Source organism: Cupressus sempervirens, chromosome 3, assembly GCF_028749045.1.
Source record: "Cupressus sempervirens isolate cs-2001-9-10 chromosome 3, ASM2874904v1, whole genome shotgun sequence".
NCBI classification, from domain to species: Eukaryota; Viridiplantae; Streptophyta; class Pinopsida; order Cupressales; family Cupressaceae; genus Cupressus; species Cupressus sempervirens.
Genome location: NC_143120.1, coordinates 123,046,204 through 123,053,678, shown reverse-complemented (window position 1 = coordinate 123,053,678; position 7,475 = coordinate 123,046,204). Strand labels below are relative to the sequence as shown.

Genomic DNA, 7,475 nt, shown 5'->3' with positions numbered 1-7,475 from the left:
TTCCACATAACGACATACTTCCTGAGACATCAACCTCAACTCCTCCTTTGGATCAACTGGACACCTGGCCATTGTATCCTAATTACAAAGAACATGAATAAACTGAACATTAGCTTTTCCTCAATATTTAATTTGTGTCTTGTTAGATAAATTAAGACGCATCATGATCAATCAACCTTACAGAAGGAAAAAACCATTCCTAGCATTTTCATTAAATAATTAATAGAAAACTAGCACAAATGTTTTTTACCACATTACATAAGTTTGTTTTAAGAATGTAGACTGTAAAGCGTAGAGCTACTACAATTTTATTGTAAAGCAACTATGAGAAATAAATTGGCACATTGTTGAAAAGTCATGTGAGCTCCATATGAATGGATATTCCTAATAGTACATGAGTCTGTGTCTCATCTCACATTCAAACTCAGTGACCTTCATTACCTAAGTTGAATTCCTTCTAAAAGGTAGCAACTAAGAGATAAAAAGATTTGTATGGTTGATAATTGACAATAGTTCCATAGGGCAGACTAAAGGGGAATCTGTTTGTCCATCTCACATTCAAACTAAGGTTTTGCATATCATCTCCACAGTTGAGTCATTGTCTTTACCTTCGAAATTCCCCTAACCCATGGACTTACTTGGAGTAATGTGCACATTTGTCAGGCTAGAAATCCTACTTCCAATGCAAGAGGACTTCTCTGAAGGTAAGTTCAGCATTTTGGACATGGGCATTAGAGTTGAGATACTATGCTCCCAGCTTGACTTTTGATTGTATGAAATGATTCCTGAGACAATTTGGCTCAGAATCAGAGAGAAAATTGGGACTTGAATTAGAGTTGATAGTCTTGTTTCTGGCACGGGCATCCTTGAACCTGAGGAGGAGCATCTTGGCAGTCTCTTTGCCCCTCAAAAGGCAGGTTGCTTCATCCTTTGCAAGTGAACAGTATCACCACAATTTTTTGTAAGTGTCTCTAATAGCTGCAAAAATAACCAGGCAAATATTAAATCAAAGTTATCCATCAAAGTCAATAATAAATGAATTCTTACTATAGTAAATTTTTTGCACTCAGAATTCAACCAAATATCTCAGTAATGATAACTTAAAATAAATCAAAATGTATATAGAAATTTATAATATTAATCAATACCAACCGTCAGAGAAAGAATTTGGATCTTAGGATTCTTATTGGCAATGCGTTTCTTAATTGCTTTGATTACTTCCTTTGCTTTTCTGTTCCAACACAATCATATTGACCAATATAGACCCTTCATTACTATCACCATATCCAAATTTCCATTTATAAGAAAGAATTTAGAAGACAGAGCTATTAACCTGCTTTATAAAAACCATACCAACATCTCTTATGAGAACTCTATTCATATAACAAAGATGGGATTACATTCTCCGAACATGGACTACCATTAATGCATAATACAGAGCAACTACCAATCAAATAATGTCAAATTGGATTTACAAAAGAGGATAACAGTGTATCAATATTTGCAAAGCATAATCAAGAAATCTGAACCTAAGGTGGATTAAAGCAATTTAGCATGATTCTATGCCTTGTAACTCAGAGATGAAGGTATTTCCAAATATTTTGTATGACTTCTCATGTTAGACAAAAGATTATACAGACACATCTTATAAATATAGCCAAGATAGAATATATGACAAAAGAAGTAAGATTTCTTTGTGCCATTCAAGGTTCTTGGATAGGCAGCATGAATAAAATGAAATGCTTTCATTTCCTTAAAAATTCTTGAAATCCATGTTTGATTATGACTACCATACATGTTGATCTGAGCATGCCTGGCTCCCAGTTACTGCTATGATATAGTTTAAGATTATTGCTGTAACTGATAAGTGGTGATGTAGATGAGCAAATTTGGATAACAGTTTCTATATGTTAGGTGTCGAGAAGCTTCACTTTACAATTTAAAAAATGGTTCTACCATACATGCTATTTTATTTTGTGTCATCTTGGAAAACATTGGATCATTCATGTAAACAAACCTAACAAGCTCTCTTGTGTGTTTATACTTAAGTTCTAACGTTTCTTTTCCAGCCTGCACTAGAAGACTCTTCTGAAAAGTAATTCAACATTATAACATAATTATGAGCTGCGAAAGCATCACCTATACCAAATCCTTACATAGCTGAAAACTATATAACCCATCATTGAAAAGTGATCAATATTACTCAAAATATGCATTTGTTAAAACCATTGATTGATCAAAAGATGCACATCTTGTTTCCAGCTCGTACTGTTTCCATTTCTTAATCTATTAATTCTCTGAGCTTGATTGTTCTAACATCGTGCATAATGCTTTTATTGTTCCTTCCTAAATAGGATCTGAAAGGTATCAGAGAGAAGGTGCATATTGTAACTAAGTTTGGATTGACTTGGAGTAATGGATAATTTGATGTGAAGGGAGATCCTGCATATGTTAGGCCTGCCTGTGAAGCAAGCCTCAAGAGGCTTGATATAGACTACATTGATCTTTATTACCAGCATAGGGTGGATATTACTGTACCCATAGAAGCTACTATAAATCTTCGGATTCCAAACCCTTAACCTTGCACCAAAATACTATTTTTTCATGGCGCTGTAAGTTTTAAGATTCAAAATTTGTACTACTGTGACAGGTTTTTTATTTTAATCTTATTTATAAAATTTTGGGCAATGGTTTTTCTCCAAAAACTACATAGTTGAATCTTGAATTTGATTTGATGTGAGAAATATATTTTACATATCAATTCTTGAGATTGATAAGTATGAAATATTTTCTACAGCAAGTCAAATTGTGATTTTACTACAAGGATTCAACTGTGTGGTTTTCTAGTGAAACACATTGACACAAGTTATTTTAATAGTGGTTCACAAGAACTCATTTTTCATAAGAATGAATGGAACACGTAGTACTCATTACATTTAGATGATGCTCATAAGGTGAAGCATTAAGCCTTTCCAGAAGGTCACTAAGTGCAATACTACTCCAACTTATTGTCATGAGAGATGAGTTCTTATGAACCTAATGTAACATGAGTCAATGAATTTGTCTCAGAAACAACAAAATCAAAATTTCAAACCTCTAATTTCACTAGAAAATATGTGTCTAATAATCAAGGTTGTATGGCTTTGGAGGGCAAGATTGTATCCCTCTGGCTCTTTACCGACGCCTAGCAAAACATAAGAAATCTGATAACAAGCAAATAAGTTTTCCTTTTATACAGATGGGTGAACTGAAGAAGTTGGTAGAAGAGGGAAATATAAAATATGTGGGTTTGTTTGAAGCCTCTGCTTCAACAATCCGTAGGGCCCATGCAGTGCATCCAATCACTGTTGTGCAGCTTGAATGGTCTCTCTGGAGTAGGGATTTTGAGGCCCAAATTATTCCCACCTCTAGGTAAATGTTGTGATGATATAATACCTCAACAGTTAGTGATTCAATGTTTACTTTATAGATTGCAGAGAACTGAGAATAAATATTTGTGAATTGGGTTCATAGTATATACCAAAAGTTGAATTTTTAATAAGATTTTTTTTAGAACTTTGTTCCATTTGAACTTAGATAAGGAATACAAGCTTACTTATATTTATTTTATTTCATTTTATTCCATTCATAGGGAGTTGGGGATTGGGATTGTTCCATACAGTCCTTTAGGCATGGGTTTCTTCAGCACAAGAGGAAAACTTCTTCAAAGTGTGACAGATAATGACTTCGTACGATAAAGGATAGGATTTTTTTTTTTTCCATTTAATAATTGTACCATTTTAAAGATGATTTGATATTGAGTTCAAACATTGAGACTAAACAACAAAGTAAAATCTAAACAAAAATCTACATGACAAGACTGACAATAAAGGTGAAAATTAATTTGATTTGATTTTGTCATTGTTGATTGTTTCATATCATAATAATTGATCTGTTAAATAGGGGAATCTGAGGTTTTAAGGTGAGAATCTTGAGCAGAACCAAGATCTATTACTAAAGCTAAGTAAGATTAGTTTAAGAAAAGGGTGCAGCCCAAGCCAGGTTGCTCTTGCATGGGTTCAAGACCAGGGAAATGATGTTGTGCCCATTCCTGGAACCACCAAGATGAAGAACCTGGATGATAATATCATCTCTCTCAATAAAATTGACAGCAGATGACATGAATGAAATCAAAGCCATCTTTCCTATAGATGCTGTAGCTGGAGACCAACACAGAGCTGTTGATTTGCATTTGACCTGAATAAATTCAGAAACGCCCCCATACAACACTCTCCATTGAATTAAAGCATGTAAATGTTTGTGTTCCAGAGTAGAACATTTGCAATTGAGCTAGATGAATAAAGGGCTCTGAAGAGTTAGCAGCGTTAAAAAAAAAAGAATCTAAATAAATGGATTTTTTAGCCTTGTACTATATCAGTTTTAAATGCTTATTATTGAAAATTTAGTATTTTTAAAGTCTATTAATAGAGTATTTTTAGAGCCTATTAATAGAGAGCTTTTGGTAAATGACTCTATAAAGAGTTTTATAAACCTGGTGGAAATATATTTTGTTAATAGTAATGATACTGGCATTTTAACATTTATGCATGACAATATTTATGGACTAGTGATAAACCCAAACCCTTCCACATGGATCTTAAGCAGGAGTTAGTAATAAAGATCCAATAAATGAGTCATAATGTCTCCAAGGTTCTCTCAGAGACTTCGATATTCAACCATTGTTACTCCACATAACTTGTGGGCTTGGACATCAGGATAACAATATGCCATTTATTATCAGTGCATGCCAAGGATAAATTAGAGGTTTTCACCCCATATTTCAACAAATTCACATTTCAAAGTAGATAATCTAGAATGTCCATCCGGTTCCAATTACATGTTTTATTATCAAGACAAAGCACAAGAACCCGTAGCTACAAATAAATCCAAATTTCCTTTAATTTCCTTGATACAATATGAAACACACTTAGAGAAGTGGTATAACATTGAATAAGACCCATATTACATTACAAAAACCATATAAAAATCTCAAAGTCTTTCTAATACAAATTTCAAACTCGTTTATGATCATATTAATTTAAACAAAAATAAGTATATAATGGTAAGAAGTTGCATGCAGAAATTATTTATAATATTGCATTCAAATTCATTGATATGAATAGAAGTAGTGCCATGTAGAGTGCGAGAAGGGTCTACGTTGTATGGGTATGTCTCTCTTGATACAGAGGTGTGACACTTGAGAAAGAAATGGTAGCCCTCGTTCACTATGTTGTGTACACAGATGTCACTTTTCTTGATACTTTAGAGTCTTAGACACTAATAAAATTATTGTAGGGAAAGTCAGTCAACTTACTAAATCTATTATGACACCTCCATTCTAAACGACATTATCATATTAGACTTTGTGATCCAACGTATTGAAGAAATTACCTTAATATTGAAGAATTAATACAAGTGATGTTGCAGGTGTAGTGGGATTGCTTCCAAATTCTGACTCTTCCACAATACCACTCTAAATATATAGTCCATGTCTAGTTCCTTTGTGCTCATTCCATTAGGAAGAATCCAGTCGAAGGAGTGAACTAGCGAAGCCAAAATTAAATGAAGCATCTTATCAGCCAAAGGAAACCCTAGGCATATTCTTCTCCCTACTCCAAATGGTATAAGCTCAAAATCTTGTCCCTTAAAGTCCATAGTAGCTCCCTCTCCCTCCAAAAACCTCTCTCGCATAAATTTGGAAGGCTCCTTCCAACACAATAGGATCCCTCGCAATCGCCCACATTAACCCATACTTGTGTGTCTTTGGGGATCACAAACCCCCTATTTCACAAGATCTTGATGCTTTATGAAGGATCAAAAGAAGACCAGGAGGATACAGTCGAAGCACTTCTTTCACCATTGCATGAAGGTAAGGTAGATGATCAATATTAGATTCCTCCACTCTTCTACTATGACCTGCAACCTCCTCCAACTCCTCTTGGACTTTTTCCATTTTATCTAGATTATGAATGAGTTTTACCATTGCCCATTCTATTGTTGCACTAGTGATGTTGAAACTAGCAATTAACAGATCCTGCATTATCAAAACACCCCATCCTCATTAACCAACGCCGCCACTCTCATCTTCAGCCCTAACTTGGCCTCCTCATTAGCAGACGACAACATTGATTGCAAGGATTTCATTAACACTGCCACTGCCACACCCGTCTCCACGCACCCCCTATACATAGATGCCCCTTTCTCAAAAACCTTCGCCTTTGCCTCCTCCAGCCTGTGAAACCCTTCCTCCATTTTCATCCTCAGCAACAATGAGTTTTTCCCACTTATAAAAAAAATTTCACATATGAAGCCCGTGTTGGTCAAAAATTCGACCAACACGGGCATGGATTTAAAAAAAAAGATATTTTTCCTTGCATATTTCGACCAATCTAAAACATTTTAATAGATGGTCAAAAATTTTGGTCGAAAATTAGGGTCAAATGTACTAGTGAAGAAATCTTGATAATGAAATCAATGAGTGCACAAAGTTCAAGGGTGCATGTGTGAGAAGTTTTAAATACTGTGAGCCAATAGTGTTATGTAATTGTGAAAAGATGTAATTTAGCATGTTATTTTAATGAACTCCTATTGTAATTATTTGGGAAAGCATCAAGGCCGACTCAATGAATTATTTTGAGGAATTCGTATAAAGGAAGGATTGTTTCCATGGATGTAATATGGATGTAAGTGAATTATATTGGATTTTTGAAAGTTTTTAAATGCAAGTAAGCAATCAAAGGGATCACTGTGATGCAAGTTTGTAGATCTGGTATTGAGATCTAAGAAGTGTTTGGTGCAGAAGAGGCATGGTAAGAGAAATGGAAAGTATTGAGTTGATGATATCAGTTGCATTTCTATTATTTTGAAACAAATAATATAGACCAATTGGACAGTGAGTTCAACGGTCTTACACCTAATGCTGTTTGGACAATGGGTCCTTTTGTCTTCTACAAATCCTAATAAGATTGACACAACTCCTAACAGGGTTGGAATTTCCTCATAGGGATTCAAAGTCTCCTAATAGGGATTGATATATGCTGAATTTATTTCACTAGCTCCTAACAGAGTTAATCCTCTTACAAGGAACTTATATATTAATACATCATTTTGTGGGCACCATCCATATTGAGGTTTTCCCTCTGAGCAAGCGTTTCCCTAGTTAGCATTTATGAGGTTATTATGTATATGTATTTTCTTATTTTTTCTATTCATATTGATCACATGTTTGAAGTTTAATAAGGCTGATAAAAGTAATATTGATTTGATAATTGATTCACCCCCCCAAGTTATCTTGGTGAACTTTACACTCTAAAAATTGGTATAAGAGCATCAAGTCCTTGAAGGAAAAGCTTAACCACTTAAGAAGATCAATGTCAAGTCATTTTATAAAATAAAGTCCTAATTTTGATGGAGTGAACTATGATAGTTGGAAAGAG

General features: G+C 34.3%; 1 pseudogene; it reads left to right on the top strand.

Moving 5' to 3' along the window:
• The first annotated feature begins 646 nt into the window (after positions 1-646).
• Positions 647-4,240, top strand: LOC149565087 (putative aldo-keto reductase 2; annotated as a pseudogene).
• Positions 4,241-7,475: the final 3,235 nt, after the last annotated feature.